The 17,197-nt window shown below is 49.9% G+C and overlaps 1 pseudogene across 1 annotated transcript in view; it reads left to right on the forward strand.

Moving 5' to 3' along the window:
* LOC311098807 (YEATS domain-containing protein 2-like) overlaps positions 1–17,197 on the forward strand; it is a 75,680-nt pseudogene that overhangs the window by 22,790 nt on the left and 35,693 nt on the right. The window contains exons 11-15 of the transcript in view: positions 681–767; positions 1,729–1,901; positions 2,658–2,896; positions 3,529–3,665; positions 5,694–5,842. The product of the transcript in view is annotated as a YEATS domain-containing protein 2-like (transcript). The remainder of the gene's footprint in view (positions 1–680; positions 768–1,728; positions 1,902–2,657; positions 2,897–3,528; positions 3,666–5,693; positions 5,843–17,197) is intronic.

Genomic DNA, 17,197 nt, shown 5'->3' on the forward strand with positions numbered 1-17,197 from the left:
ATATAAAATATATTTTGATTTGTTTAACACTTTTTTGGATACTACATGAATCCATATGTGTTATTTCGTAATTTTGATGTCTTACCTATTATTCTACAATGTAGAAAATAGTAAAAAATAAAGAAAAACCCTTGAATGAGTAGGTGTGTCCTAACTTTTGACTGGTACTGTAATTATAGTTACTTTGTCAAGTAAAAAAAAAATGTTTTTCATGAAAGTATCTTGAAGTAATATAACTAGTAATATACTGTGTTACTTTCCATGCAAAGTAATATTGTAAAGTAACGCGTTACTTTTGAGACATGTAACGACATGTAATATATTATTACCTTTTCAAATAACGAATCCCAACACTGGCTTAGGCAATACTTTAGTTTCTCTCTTTCTCTCGATACCTTAGTGCTTTAACCCACCTAAAGCTTTTGAATTCAATTTATTTGGCTGTAAACGCAGCCCAATTCTGATCTTTTGCCCAAATATTGGCTAAAGATCTGATCTGATTAGTCAAAAGATCAATTAGTGTCAAAAGATCAGAATTGGGCTGACTGTGTAAAAGCAGCCCTTGTAACCCACAGAGTGACTAAAACCAGTGCTTCTATCCAGTAACCAGTCTCAGGCTGTGACCAATAGATATGTTGATTGATTGATTAATTCATGGTCTATGTCTTTCTGTATTACAGGAAGTCTTACAGCCAAGCAGTCGGGTGCGGCCCAGGTCACTCGCCCCCAAGGTTCACACGGGCAGCTTCCTGTCCTCAGGGGTCAAGGTGAGTTACACAGAGGTCACACAGAAGTCACTCAAAGGTCAATATGTGTGTCTAAGTGGAGTAAGAGTCTTTGTCATGAGGAGAACTGGCATCTTAACCTCCACATTCTGAAATGGCCTTCGTCACTAAGACGTGTAGTTTCTTTGACATTAGGAGCTTTATAGAAATCTATCAGACTGGGTTGATTTAAAGTTGAAAGTCCTCCAGGACTGATTTCACCTGTCTTCACCTGTCATGAGTACTTTTTATAGAGCTAACAGTGTTTAGTTTCCAGGAGATTCATGTCAGAGCCAACCCAGCAGTGGTGGGCTTCCAGGAGCGAAGTGTCAGACCAAACCCAGCAGTGGTGGGCTTCCAGGAGCGAAGTGTCAGACCAAACCCAGCAGTGGTGGGCTGCCAGGAGCGAAGGGTCCCAGATGGGTCTCTATGATTGGCTGTCTCCTCCCAGACAGGTCTCTGTGTGGCGTAGTCACTTCCTGTCTCTGTAGACACTTACTTCCTGTAACAACACACACACAATAGAATGCCACCCTGCCAGGGTGCTGTCCTCAGCAGCTGTGAGCAGCCACTTGGCAAGCTGTTTAAATGGGACATCAGTCAGAGAGAGGATGGGGGAGACATTGCAGAGAGAATAACTGCACGTTTGTATCACACATACACACACACAGATGGAAAGAGAGAGACAGTGTCAAACTCCTGTAATAAAATCCACCCACTCCCACATCTTCTCTCCACAGACGATACAACCCAATTTCAGGGCAGAGGAACTATTTTCTGCCCAGCCGTTTCTTTCTAGTCTTTCTAGCCTGTTTGGAATGGGACAGAATGTATAATTAATATTTATTTTAGCTCAATGAATCAGTGGGCACACTTGACTTACGTAGATTGCATAGAAACTGTTTATTTTACCTGTGTTTGTCTTCTCTGTAATGTTCTAACTCTATGCTCTGTTCGTCTGCAGGCCATTATCAAGCAGGAGCCGGGAGAAGTTCCCACTCAGCAGCAGCAGATGGTTTCCACGGTAACGGCAGCCCAGCAGCTCGCCGCGGCAACTCAGCAGGAAGTCACTTGATCTCCATGTCGCCACAGAGACAGACAGGAGGGGCCAAAGGGGCGGGGGCAACAACCAGCAAGGTATCAGACAAAACACACACTGACACTACACACACACATACTCTCACACACACATACTCACACACACACATACACACATATGGTTCACAGCCAATGAGCAAGGTATCAAAGAGCAAGGCTTTTGACCTGTTAAAATACATCTCCCATGTTTCCCCCCTCCAGGTTCTGGATATCCCTTTAGGCTCCGCCCTCCAGGTTCTGGATATCCCTTTAGGCTCCGCCCTCCAGATTCTGGGTATCCCTGTAGGCTCTGCCCTCCAGATTCTGGGTATCCCTGTAGGCTCCGCCCTCCAGATTCTGGGTATCCCTGTAGGCTCTGCCCTCCAGATTCTGGGTATCCCTTTAGGCTCTGCCCTCCAGATTCTGGGTATCCCTTTAGGCTCCGCCCTCCAGATTCTGGGTATCCCTGTAGGCTCTGCCCTCCAGATTCTGGGTATCCCTTTAGGCTCTGCCCTCCAGATTCTGGGTATCCCTTTAGGCTCTGCCCTCCAGATTCTGGGTATCCCTTTAGGCTCTGCCCTCCAGATTCTGGGTATCCCTTTAGGCTCTGCCCTCCAGATTCTGGGTATCCCTTTAGGCTCTGCCCTCCAGATTCTGGGTATCCCTGTAGGCTCTGCCCTCCAGATTCTGGGTATCCCTTTAGGCTCTGCCCTCCAGATTCTGGGTATCCCTTTAGGCTCTGCCCTCCAGATTCTGGGTATCCCTTTAGGCTCTGCCCTCCAGATTCTGGGTATCCCTGTAGCCTCTGCCCTCCAGATTCTGGGTATCCCTTTAGGCTCTGCCCTCCAGGCAGCGATGAAGCAGGTGGCCATCAGCAGCGGACAGATTCTGGTCACCAAGGGTAACCCCTCCATCTCCAAGGTGATGGGCGGGAAGCATGTGGTCGCCCAGGGATGTTGCCAAGGCCATCGTCAGCGGGGCGGCCGGTAGCATCGTGGGTCAGCAGGTCATTGTTAAGGCAACTGGGGCCGCAGGGGGAACAGGAAAGAGTGGAGGTGAGGGTCCACACACACCTTCACTTTTGGTCGTTCACACAAACACAGGAAAAAAGGCGCCTCTTTATCTGAGACACGTAAACAACAACAAACACTCTTGACAGACGTCCACTGTCACAGCACCCATCCACACAAATGCACAGAAACATTCACATGCTCCCACACAGCTCTTCTGACTGATGGTGTGTGTGTGTGTGTCTATCTCTCTCTCTCTCTCTCTCTCTCTCTCTCTCTCTCTCTCTCTCTATCGCTCTCTCTCTCTCGCTCCCCCCCTCTCTATCCTCTCTCCTGTCCTCTCTCCTCCCTCCTGTCCTCTCTCCTGTCCTCTCTCCTATCCTCTCTCCTGTCCTCTCTCCTGTCCTCTCTCCTGTCCTCTCTCCTTATCCTCGCTCCTGTCCTCTCTCCTGTCCTCTCTCCTGTCCTCTCTCCTATCCTCGCTCCTGTCCTCTCTCCTGTCCTCTCTCCTATCCTCTCTCCTGTCCTCTCTCCTGTCCTCTCTCCTATCCTCTCTTTCTTTCATTTCCTCCTTTCTTCTCCCTCTTCTCCTCTCTGTCCATTTTCTGTCTCCTTCTCCCAACTGTGTTCTTTCTCCTCTGCCTCCACGTCACATACTGCTGACTGTGTGATAGCAGTCTATAGGTGTATCATACTGAAGGAGGTGTGTGTGTGTTCTGACTCCCAGATCTCCTCCTCCAGCAGTCTGCCCTCTAACCTCTCCTATACATCATACATCCCGCTAGACACACAGCTCCTCAAATAGACCTCACTGGTACATACACCTCCTCACTCACTCTCTCTCTCTGTTCGTCCTGTTATCCTCTTCAAATAATAATTGTGTGAAACAAGCTGCTGTCTTTCATTTACCCTCTCACCCCTTTCTCTCTTTTTGTCTTTCATCTCTTAATGTTGAGGAGAGTCATGTCATGCTCAGAGAAGAATAAAGTAGTCTCTTCTAAGAGTCTAGGCAGCGCTTCAAATGCCCTGTAGAATGCCCTGTAGAGAGCCCTGTAGAATGCCCTGTATAATGCCATGTAGAGAGCCCTGTAGAATGCTCTGTAGAGAGCCCTGTAGAGAGCCTTGTAGAGAGCCCTGTAGAGAGCCCTGTAGAGAGCCCTGTAGAATGCCTTGTAGAGAGCCCTGTAGAGAGCCCTGTAAAATGCCCTGTAGAGAGCCCTGTAGAATGCCCTGTAGAGAGCCCTGTAGAGAGCCCTGTAGAGAGCCATGTGGAATGGCCTGTAGAGAGCCCTGTAGAGAGCCCTGTAGAGAGCCCTGTAGAATGCCCTGTAGAGAGCCCTGTAGAATGCCCTGTAGAGAGCCCTGTAGAGAGCCCTGTAGAATGCCCTGTAGAGAACCCTGTAGAGAACCCTGTAGAGAGCCCTGTAGAATGCCCTGTAGAGAGCCATGTAGGGGCCCTGTAGAATGCCCTGTAGAATGCCCTGTAGAGAGCCCTGTAGAGAGCCATGTAGAGAACCCTGTAGAGAGCCCTGTATAATGCCCTGTAGAGAGCCCTGTAGAGAGCCCTGTAGAATGCCCTGTAGAGAGCCCTGTAGAGAGCCCTGTAGAGAGCCATGTAGAGAACCCTGTAGAGAGCCCTGTAGAATGCCCTGTAGAATGCCCTGTAGAGAGCCCTGTAGAATGCCCTGTAGAGAGCCCTGTAGAGAGCCCTGTAGAATGCCCTGTAGAGAGCCCTGTAGCGAGCCCTGTAGAATGCCCTGCAGAGAGCCCTGTAGAGAGCCCTGTAGAATGCCCTGTGGAGAGCCCTGTAGAATGCCCTGTAGAGAGCCCTGTAGAATGCCCTGTAGAATGCCCTGTAGAGAGCCCTGTAGAGAGCCCTGTAGAGAGCCCTGTAGAATGCCCTGTAGAATGCCCTGTAGAGAGCCCTGTAGAATGCCCTGTAGAGAGCCATGTAGAATGCCCTGTAGAGAGCCCTGTAGAGAGCCCTGTAGAATGTCCTGTAGAGAGCCCTGTAGAGAGCCCTGTAGAGAGCCCTGTAGAGAGCCCTGTAGAGAGCCCTGTAGAGAGCCCTGTAGAATGCCTTGTAGAGAGCCCTGTAGAATGCCCTGTAGAGAGCCTTGTAGAATGCCCTGTAGAGAGCCCTGTAGAGAGCCTTGTAGAGAGCCCTGTAGAGAGCCCATCTTTAGTGTTCTAGTATTGATTGAGCCTGCCATATCTAGCTATAGGCCTTAATTAGATACATTCATTACCAAGCCATTGATCCAGTTCTCAACTCTGGAACAATGCTGTCTCTGCATTTACCCAACAACTACTAATGAAGTCTCTGTGCTTCCCCCCGTTCATCTCTTCTTCCTTCCACCTAGAATCTAAATCTGGGGCAGAGATCATTTCATGTCACCACTCGCTCTTCTCACTCTGACGTCGGTCGAACCTTTGGGAAAAATCTTTAGCGTTTGCCACAGGGTTGCCCGCAGAGAGTACGGACAAAATGAAACATCCTCTTTCTTTCCACTGCTCTAACGGTCGGTAGAAAAGGTATGTAGTGCACACACACACACACACACACACACACACACACACACACACACACACACACACACACCTCCTACATCCTCAAACAGCCTAACTAAAGAATACACCGACACCTTTAATCTGCCTTGTGACACCCACTCACCACCACCCCCACCACACACACTCTCTAACTAAATAAATAAACTAGAAGTCCCCATCCCCTCTCCCCTAATCAAAAGCATTTAACTCTCAGATAGTATTATAAAGCCCTGTTGTTGTTATGTGTGGGTGTTGTATTGACCGAGTTTTGTTTATGATTGATCTTTCCCAGGGTATGTTTCTGGTTAGCCAGACTACATCACAGGGCATGGGGAAGCAGGTCGTGGCCAGTTCCACAGGTCACGTGGTGTCATCCCCGATGACCGTCACCCAGCAGGCCATCCAGTCACGGCGGGTCAGATGGCTGCCATCCTGGCTCAGGTCAGTACCATCTGGACACAAAATGGAGGACAGGTAGCCATAGTTACTTCTTGGGAGATAGTGGTTTTGAGATAGTGGTCATATATATATATACAAAAGTATGTGAACACCCCTTCAAATTAGTCGATTTGGCTATTTCAGCCACAACCATCGCTGACAGGTGTATAAAATCGAGCACACAGCCATGCAATCTCCATAAACAAACATTGGCAATATAATGTCTTTATTGAAGAGCGACTTTCAACGTGGCACCGTCATAGGATGCCACCTTTCCAACAATTCAGTTATTAAAATGTCTGCCCTGCTAGAGCTGCCCCATTCAACCGAAAGTGCTATATTGTGAAGTGGAAACATTTGGGAGCAACAACGGCTCAGCCGTGAAGTGGTAGGCCATACAAGCTCACAGAACAGGACCAGCGAGTGCTGAAGCGTGTAAAAATCGTCTGTCCTCGGTTGCAACACTCACTACCGAGTTCCAAACTGTCTCTGGAAGCAACGTCAGCACAATAACTGTTCGTCGCAAGCTTCATGAAATGGCTTTCCATGGCCGAGCAGCCGCACACAAGCCTAGGATCACCATGCGCAATGCCAAGTGTTGGCTGGAGTGGTGTAAAACTCACCGCCATTGGACACTGGAGCAGTTGAAACGCATTCTCTGGAGTGATGAATCACGCTTCACCATCTGGCAGTCCAACGGACAAATCTGGGTTTGGCGGATGCCAGGAGAACACTAACTGCCCCAATGCATAGTGCCAACTGTAAAGTGTATAGTTCCAGTGAAGGGGAATCTTAATGCTACAGCATATAATGACATTCTAGACGATCCTGTGCTTCCAACTTTGTGGCAACAGTTTGGGGAAGGCCCTTTCCTGTTTCAGCATGACAATGCCCCCGTGCACAAAGAGAGGTCCATACAGAAATGTTTTTTTTTTCATTGTCGATGAATTTGACTGGCCTGCACAAAGCCCTGACCTCAACCCCATCGAACACCTTTCACCCCCCTTGGCATTTTTCCTATTTTGTAGCCTTATTTTTTGGGGGGTTGTATCATTTGATTTACACAACATGCCTACCACTTTGAAGATGCAAAATATTTTTTGTTGTGAGACAAACAAGAAATAAGACAAAAAAACAGAAAACTTGAGCTTGCATAACTATTCACCCCCCCGCCCCCCCTTGTAGAGCCACCTTTTGCAGCAATTACAGCTGCAAGTCTCTTGGGGTATGTCTCTATAAGCTTGACACATCTAGCCACTGGGATTTTTGCCCATTCTTCAAGGCAAAACTGCTCCAGCTCCTTCAAGTTGGATGGGTTCCGCTGGTCTACAGCAATCTTTAAGTCATACCACAGATTCTCAATTGGATTTTAAATGTTTCCATTTAAATGTTTCCCCTTAAACCACTCAAATGTTGCTTTAGCAGTATGCTTAGGGTTATTGTCCTGCTGGAAGGTGAACCTCCGTCCCAGTCTCAGATCTCTGGAAGACTGAAACAAGTTTCCCTCAAGAAGGTCCCTGTATTTAGCGCCATACATCATTCCTTCAATTCTGACCAGTTTCCCAGTCCCTGCCAATGAAAAACATCCCCACAGCATGATGCTGCCACCACCATGTGGGGATGGTGTTCTTGGGGTGATGAGAGGTGTTGGGTTTGCGCCAGACATAGCGTTTTGCTTATTTTTTTCTTTAAGCAATGGCTTTTTTCTGGCCACTCTTCCGTAAAGCCAAGCTCTGTGGAGTGTACGGCTTAAAGTGGTCCTATGGACAGATACTCCAATCTCCGCTGTGGAGCTTTGCAGCTCCTTCAGGGTTATCTTTGGTCTCTTTGTTGCCTCTCTGATTAATGCCCTCCTTGCCTGGTCCGTGAGTTTTGGTGTGCGGCCCTCTCTTGGCAGGTTTGTTGTGGTGCCATATTCTTTCCATTTTTTAATAATCTATTTAATAGTGCTCCGTGGGATGTTCAATGTTTTGGATATTTTTGTATAACCCAACCTTGATCTGTACTTCTCCATAACTTTGTCCCTGACCTATTTGGAGAGCTCCTTGGTCTTCATGGTGCCGCTTGCTTGGTGGTGCCCCTTGCTTAGTGGTGTTGCAGACTCTGGGGCCTTTCAGAACAGGTGTATATATACTGAGATCATGTGACAGATCATGTGACACTGAGATTGCACACAGGTGGACTTTATTTAACTAATTATGTGACTTCTGAAGGTAATTGGTTGCACCAGATCTTATTTAGGGGCTTCATAGCCCCTAAATAAGATCTGTGTATGTCCATTACATTAAATCCAAATAAAAATCCATTTAAATTACAGGTTGTAATGCAACAAAATAGGAAAAACGCCAAGGGGGATGAATACTACTACAGAAGAGTAGCTGTTGCAAGTATTCAAATAAACCGATACATTTCCAATGGCAAGGTGTCAGCAAACTGCTGTTGATCAGCAGCGATAGAGCAGAGAATGACAGACTCTGCTGACCTTTTGTGAGTTGTAGTGGGTCCACAGACCGTACACACGCAGACACAGACACATACATGTTCTCGGGGATAAACCTATAGCCAGACGATTCTTCTACGCTAGTCTATCCTCACACAAACTTACTGTAGCCCAACAGTGGTGCACTAAAGGTATTATTATACCACCGTAGCAATGGTACTAGATTCTAGTAGCTAGAGGAGTTGAATATATTATAAGGGCATTCGTTAAGGACAGAATTAGCATACATATAGAATACTATGCTGTGTTTAAAAAAATGAGTGTTTTTCCTGTAGTTATTGTCCTGGAAATAAATTGGACTCAAATGAGTAGGCTTTAAAAAGGGAGTTCTCGTGTGTCTGCTGTTTGTGTGTGTGTGTGTGTGTTCTGTGTTTGTTGGGTGTGTGTGTGTTTGTTTGCCCTGATTATGTCACGGTGCTGTGTATGGGTGTGGTGTGGAATCAGGCGCAGGCAGCAGAGGGTAAGTCCAACAAGACTTTACTGAGCACGAAAAGTAATCCAAAACAGCCCGGAGGCAAAAGACGCACACAGGCGTAAATACAAGCGCACACACAGGTGCGTAAATCTCTCCTCACACAACAAGGAGGAAGCTCAGGAAAAATAGCGTACCGACACGGGTAGCGCAACCACGACACGAACAATCACACACAACACAAACCTAACAACAAGGAAACTAAATAGGGTGCTAAATGAGACCTAACACAAAACAGGTGTGACTAACAGACAAAACCAAACAAACACGAAACATCGAGCGGTGGCAGCTAGAACTCCGGAGACGACGACCGGCGAAACCTGCCCGAACAAGGAGGAGGAGCCGCCTCGGCCGAAACCGTGACAGTACCCCCCCCTTGACGCGCGGCTCCAGCCGCGCGCCGCCTCCGGCCTCGGGGACGACCAGGGGGACGCGGAGCAGGGCGCGTAGGATGACCACGATGGAATTCGGTCATCAGGGACGGATCCAGAATGTCCCTCCTTGGCACCCAGCACCGCTCCTCCGGACCGTACCCCTCCCACTCCACGAGATATTGGAGACCCCCCATCCGGCGTCTCGAATCCAGGATGGTCCGAACCGTGTACGCCGGAGCCCCCTCGATGTCCAACGGGGGCGGAGGAGTCTCCTCAATCTCAAAGTCCTGGAGTGGACCAGCTACCACCGGCCTGAGGAGAGACACATGGAACGAGGGGTTAATATTCTTGTAATCAATAGGTAGTTCTAACCTGTAACTCACCTCGTTCAATCTCCTCAGGACTTTAAAAGGCCCCACAAACCGCCGACCCAGCTTCCGGCAGGGCAGGCGGAGGGGCAGGTTTCTGGTTGAGAGCCAGACTCGATCTCCAGGTGCGTACACTGGCCCCTCACTGCGGTGTAGGTCGGCGCTCGTCTTCTGTCGACGTATGGCACGCTGCAGATGGACGTGTGCAGCGTCCCACGTCTCCTCCGAGCGCCGCACCCACTCATCCACAGCGGGGGCCTCGATCTGGCTCTCATGCCATGGTGCCAGAACCGGCTGGTACCCTAATACACACTGAAAAGGGGTTAGTTGGGTGGAGGAGTGGCGGAGAGAGTTCTGTGCCATCTCGGCCCAGGGCACATATCTCGCCCACTCCTCCGGCCGGCCCTGACAATATGACCTCAGAAACCTACCCACATCCTGGTTGACTCGTTCAACCTGCCCATTACTCTCCGGGTGGTAACCCGAGGTAAGGCTCACCGAGACCCCCAAACGTTCCATAAATGCTCTCCAGACTCTGGAGGTAAACTGGGGGCCTCGATCGGACACTATATCCTCGGGCACCCCGTAATGCCGGAAGACGTGAGTAAATAGAGCCTCAGCGGTCTGTAGGGCCGTAGGAAGACCCGGCATGGGAAGGAGACGACAGGCCTTCGAGAACCGATCCACAACGACCAGGATGGTGGTATTCCCCTGGGAGGAGGGAAGATCGGTAACAAAATCCACCGAGAGGTGAGACCAGGGTCGTTGTGGAACGGGCAGGGGCTGTAATTTACCCCTGGGCAAGTGTCTGGGCGCCTTACACTGGGCACATACTGAGCAGGAGGAGACATAAACCCTCACATCCCTGGCTAACGTTGGCCACCAGTACTTCGTACTAAGGCAGTGCACCGTCCGGCCAATACCCGGATGTCCAGAGGAGGGGGACGTGTGAGCCCAATAAATCAGCCGATCCCGGACCTCGAGCGGGACGTACACCCGACCCACCGGACACTGTGGAGGACTAGGCTCGGTGCGTAACGCCCGCTCGATCTCCGCATCGACCTCCCACACCACCGGTGCCACCAGACAAGACTCCGGTAGTATGGGAATGGACTCCACGCACCTCTCCTCCGTGTCATACCGACGGGACAGAGCATCTGCCTTCCCGTTCTGGGACCCAGGGATGTAAGTGATCTTGAACACAAACCGGGCGAGAAACATAGTCCATCGAGCCTGGCGAGGATTCAGTCTCCTAGCTGCCCGAATGTACTCCAGGTTACGATGGTCGGTCAGAATGAGGAAAGGGTGCTGAGCCCCCTCAAGCCAATGCCTCCACACCTTTAGGGCCTGTACTACGGCTAACAGCTCCCTGTCCCCTACGTCATAATTCCGCTCCGCCGGACTGAGCTTCTTAGAATAAAAAGCACAGGGGCGGAGCTTAGGTGGTGTACCGGATCGTTGAGAAAGAACTGCCCCGATACCGGCCTCAGACGCGTCCACCTCAACTTGGAAGGGTAAAGTGGGATCCGGGTGCGCCAACACCGGGACCGAGGTAAACAGGTCCTTCAGTCTCCCAAAGGCCCTGTCCGCCTCAGCTGACCACTGCAAGCGCACCGGACCCCCCTTCAGAAGAGACGTTATGGGAGCTGCCACCTGTCCAAAACCCCGGATAAACCTCCGGTAGTAATTCGCAAAACCCAAGAACCGCTGCACCTCTTTAACCGTAGTTGGGGTTTGCCAATTACGCACGGCGGACACTCGGTCCACCTCCATTCTCACCCCTGACGCAGACAACTGGTAACCCAAAAAGGAAACTGACTCCTGGAAGAACAGACATTTCTCAGCTTTGACATACAGGTCATGCTCCAACAGTCTCCTCAATACCCTGCGCACCAGGGCTACATGCTCGGCCCGAGTAGCACTGTACACAAGAATATCATCTATGTACACCACTACTCCCTGCGCCTGCATGTCCCGGAAAAGTTCGTCTACGAACGATTGGAAGACTGATGGAGCATTCATTAACCCATATGGCATGACGAGATACTCGTAATGGCCGGATGTAGTACTAAATGCTGTCTTCCACTCATCGCCCTCCCTAATGCGCACCAAGTTATATGCGCTCCTGAGATCCAATTTTGTGAAGAACCTTGCCCCGTGTAAGGACTCCGTCATGGTCCCAATCAGAGGAAGTGGATAGCTGTACTTCACCGTCACCTGATTGAGACCGCGGTAATCAATACACGGACGCAAACCTCCATCCTTTTTCTTCACAAAAAAGAAGCTCGAGGACGCGGGAGAAGTGGAGGCCCGTATGTATCCCTGTCTCAGAGACTCGGCAATGTAAGTCTCCATTGCCCTTTTCTCCTCCTGTGACAAAGGATACACATGGCTCCGCGGAAGCGCTGCTCCTGTCTGGAGGTCTATCGCACAATCCCCCTGTCTATGAGGTGGCAACTGTGCCGCTCTGGTCTTACTGAACACGAGCGCCAAATCCTCATACTCAGGAGGAATGTGCAGTGCTGGCATCTGGTTCGGACTCTCCACCGAGGTCGCCCCTACGGAAACACCCAGACATAACCCCTCACACTGAGCAGACCACCCTTTAAGAGCTTTCTCTCGCCACGAAATAGTAGGATCATGGGTCATCAACCAGGGAAGCCCCAGTACCACCGGATACGCAGGAGAGTCGATAAGATAGAGTTGAATCGTCTCCTCATGACCCCCCTGCGTCATCATCCGAAGTGGCGCTGTGACCTCCCCAATCAACCCAGATCCTAACGGACGACTATCTAGGGCATGTACAGGAAAGGGTTTGTCGACTGGAAGGAGGGGAATCCCTAACTTAACACAGAATCTCCGGTCTACAAAATTCCCAGCTGCGCCTGAATCGACTAGTGCCTTATGCTGGGACCGAGGTGCAACCTGTGGGAAACAAACAGGTAAGGTAATGTGAACGACAGAAAGCTCTGGGTAAGTAGGGCGCCTACTCACCTGGGTGGACTCCCCACTGTACGACCTGCTCTCTCCCTCACCAGGGGACCCTCCCCAGCACCTAGCCGCGGTGTGCCCTCCGCGCCCACACTTGGTGCAGGAGACTGCCCCCCTCGGGCTCCTACCTCTTCTCCCTCTAGCACCAGCACCTCCAAGCTCCATCGGACACTGCTCGGAGGCGCTGGAGGGTGGAATGGGGGGCCCCCACCTGGGACGTCCGCGGGTCGCCAGCAGGTTGTCCAGTCGGATGGCCATGTCCACCAGCTGGTCAAATGTTAGTGTACTGTCCCTGCAGGCTAACTCCCTGCGGACGTCCTCCCGAAGGCTACATCGGAAGTGGTCTATGAGGGCCCTCTCATTCCACCCCGCATCAGCCGCTAGAGTCCGGAACTCCAGCGCGAACGCCTGAGCGCTCCTCATCCCCTGTCGGAGGTGGAATAGACGTTCCCCCGCCGCTCTCCCCTCTGGTGGATGGTCGAAGACCGCACGGAAGCGACGGGAGAACTCCGCATAGGTGACGGTGGCGGCGTCTATTCCCCTCCACTCGGCGTTGGCCCACTCCAACGCCTTGCCGGTGAGACAGGAGATGAGGGCGGAAACGCTCTCGTATCCCGAGGGCGCCGGGTGTATGGTGGTAATGTAGAGCTCCACTTGTAGGAGGAACCCCTGACACCCGGCAGCGGTGCCGTCGTACGCCCTCGGGAGCGAGAGCCGAATCCCACTGGGTTCCGGTCGATGGACGGGCTGGTTGTCCGGTGGTGAAGGTGATGGTGCGATAGGTGGGGCTATGGGAACCCCGCTGGTCTCCCATCGACGAAGGGTGTCCATGACGCCCTCCAAGGCGTGCCCGATACGGTTGATCCGGTGCTCGTGTCCAAGGAGACGCTCCTCCATGGGGTCGACGGGTGCTCCTGCTGATTCCATCTAATGGTGTGTGATTCTGTCACGGTGCTGTGTATGGGTGTGGTGTGGAATCAGGCGCAGGCAGCAGAGGGTAAGTCCAACAAGACTTTACTGAGCACGAAAAGTAATCCAAAACAGCCCGGAGGCAAAAGACGCACACAGGCGTAAATACAAGCGCACACACAGGTGCGTAAATCTCTCCTCACACAACAAGGAGGAAGCTCAGGAAAAATAGCGTACCGACACGGGTAGCGCAACCACGACACAAACAATCACACACAACACAAACCTAACAACAAGGAAACTAAATAGGGTGCTAAATGAGACCTAACACAAAACAGGTGTGACTAACAGACAAAACCAAACAAACACGAAACATCGAGCGGTGGCAGCTAGAACTCCGGAGACGACGACCGGCGAAACCTGCCCGAACAAGGAGGAGGAGCCGCCTCGGCCGAAACCGTGACAGATTATCAGATTAGAGCTCATAATTATGCTTTTTGGCAGACGTCTGAGCTTTTAATTTGGACTAGTTCTCTCTCTCTGCCCCTCTCTTAATATCTGTCTCTCGTCCTCTCCTCAGCCAGTCTGTTTTATCATCTCATTCAGCTAGTATTAATGTCCTCTATCGGCATATAGTATAACCCACTAGAGTCGATTGACACACCTCCCCCCAATGTTATTTACTATAAAGAATTAACTTCTCTCCTTTTTATATTTGATTCTCACTTGAAAATAGCAGTTGAAAACGCCAGTAAATGTGTCCCTTTGCGTTTTAAGACATTAACAGTATTGGGTGAGAGACCATTTGAGAGGACAGCAGTATTGGTGTGTGTAAGACTATTTATCGGTCTAGGACTTAGCAGGGGACAGCTGAAACAGCTCCCCTGCTTGTACTTGTGTGTGCGGGCCCATCCATGCTAGCGTTTGCTAGAGGAGAGGAGTCTGACACTCTCTCACCGTTCAATCTGTTTTAGCTTACATAACTTCAATAGCCATTTTCATCTCTCTAGCTATCCCTCCCATCCTCAGCTCCTCTCTCTGTTCCTCTGGGGCCTTGCCTGCCTGCCTGCCTGCCTGCCTGCCTGCCTGCCAGCCTGGGTATTCACATCATGTGGTGACATTAAATATTATAATCCTGGGCCTCATAGTGAGCTTAACCCATTCATGTCCATAAATGTCAAATGTCCTTTAGTACACATGTTCTCTAAGCTTACTGTTGGACGAATCTGAAGACATGTTTTAAATCGTCCAACATGTTTGTCTACAATGTGAGTTTTTGATATTGTACTATATTTAAGTAATAAGGCCAGAGGAGGTATGGTATATTGGCCATATACCATAACTCCTCGAGGTGCCTTATTGCTTGTCACGACTTCCTCCGAAGCTGCCTCTTCTCCTTGTTCGGGCAGGCTTCGGCGTTCGTCGTCACCGGCCTTCTAGCCATTTGTTTTGTCTTGTTTTGACACACACCTGGTTCATATCCCCTCATCAGTACCTGTATAAGTATTCCCTCTGCCCCCCATGTCTTTGTGTGTGATTGTTTATTGTGGAGGTGACGATAGCTCGGTGGAGCTTTATATATTTGTATCGCCGGGATATTCACCTGTGTACTTTGTTTTCTCCAGTGCGCCGTTATACCGCACTGTAGAGTTTTACGCATTGCTGCGTACCGCTGTATTTGCCGAATCAACCAATTATTCTGTGATTTACCCTCCTGCGCCTGACTCCGTCCAAATCTCCCGCTACAGAATCACACACCCAACAGCATGGAGTCAGCAGGAGCGGGGAATATGCCTGGAGTCGTTGAGCGGGTCCGGGAGCATTCTAACATGTTAGCCAGTTTTGGCGAAACTGACCCTTCGGAACCAGCTGAGCGACCGGATCCAGCCACCCACACCCCAGCGCCCAGAGGTATTCACCTACCTCGACCGAGGGAATACGACGGGACAGTAGCCCACTGCCAGGGTTTCCTCCTGCAGCTGAACCTCTATTTTTCCACCATGCGCCATTATACTGCACTGTAGAGTTTTACGCATTGCTGCGTACCGCTGTATTTGCCGAATAAACCAATTATTCTGTGATTTACCCTCCTGCGCCTGACTCCGTCCAAATTACCCGCTACATTGTTATTATAAACTGGTAAAAAGAAACAGTAAAAATACATGTTTTGTCACACCTGTGGTATACTGTCTGATATACCACGGCTGTCATCCAATCAGCATTCAGGGCTCGAACCACCAAGTTTATAATTAGTCTTAGGACTCATGGGGTTACTGTTTTTTTTACACACAATGGAGATTGAGGCATGGTACAGCATGCATTGATGTCTGTGGTGTGTGTGAGAGGGAGAGAAAGAGGGAGAATGCTGTAGCAGGCTTCACTCTCCATTGACTTACATTGGCTTTGCTTATGCTGTATAATACACTGTATTAGTGAGTGTGTATGAATTTCTTTAGACATACAGTGAGGGAAAAAAGTATTTGATCCCCTGCTGATTTTGTACGTTTGCCCACTGACAGACATGATCAGTCTATAATTTTAATGGTAGGTTTATTTGAACAGTGAGAGACAGAATAACAACACAAAAATCCAGAAAAACGCATGTCAAAAATGTTATGAATTGATTTGCATTTTAATGAGGGAAATAACTATTTGACCCCTCTACAAAACATTACTTAGTACTTGGTGGCAAAACCCTTGTTGGCAATCACAGAGGTCAGACGTTTCTTGTAGTTGGCCACCAGGTTTGCATACATCTCAGGAGGGATTTTGTCCCACTCCTCTTTGCAGATCTTCTCCAAGTCATTAAGGTTTCGTGGCTGACGTTTGGCAACTCGAACCTTCAGCTCCCTCCACAGATTTTCTATGGGATTAAGGTCTGGAGACTGGCTAGGCCACTCCAGGACCTTCATGTGCTTCTTCTTGAGCCACTCCTTTGTTGCCTTGGCCGTGTGTTTTGGGTCATTGTCATGCTGGAATACCCATCCACAACCCATTTTCAATGCCCTGGCTGAGGGAAGGAGGTTCTCACCCAAGATTTGATGGTACATGGCCCCGTCCATCGTCCCTTTGATTCAGTGAAGTTGTCCTGTCCCCTTAGCAGAAAAACACCCCCAAAGCATAATGTTTCCACCTCCATGTTTGACGGTGGGGATGGTGTTCTTGGGGTCATAGGCAGCATTCCTCCTCCTCCAAACACGGCGAGTTGAGTTGATGCCAAAGAGCTCAATTTTGGTCTCATCTGACCACAACACCTTTACCCAGTTCTCCTCTGAATCATTCAGATGTTCATTGGCAAACTTCAGACGGCCCTGTATATGTGCTTTCTTGAGCAGGGGGACCTTGCGGGCGCTGCAAGATTTCAGTCCTTCGCGGCGTAGTGTGTTACCAATTGTTTTCTTGGTGACTATGGTCCCAGCTGCCTTGAGATCATTGACAAGATCCTCCCGTGTAGTTCTGGGCTGATTCCTCACCGTTCTCATGATCATTGCAACTCCACGAGGTGAGATCTTGCATGGAGCCCCAGGCCGAGGGAGATTGACAGTTCTTTTGTGTTTCTTCCATTTGCGAATAATCGCACCAACTGTTGTCACCTTCTCACCAAGCTGCTTGGCGATGGTCTTGTAGCCCATTCCAGCCTTGTGTAGGTCTATAATCTTGTCCCCGACATCCTTGGAGAGCTCTTTGGTCTTGGCCATGGTGGAGAGTTTGGAATCTGATTGATTGATTGCTTCTGTGGACAGG

The sequence above is a fragment of the Coregonus lavaretus genome, assembly GCF_964263955.1.
Source record: "Coregonus lavaretus genome assembly, chromosome: 23".
NCBI classification, from domain to species: Eukaryota; Metazoa; Chordata; class Actinopteri; order Salmoniformes; family Salmonidae; genus Coregonus; species Coregonus lavaretus.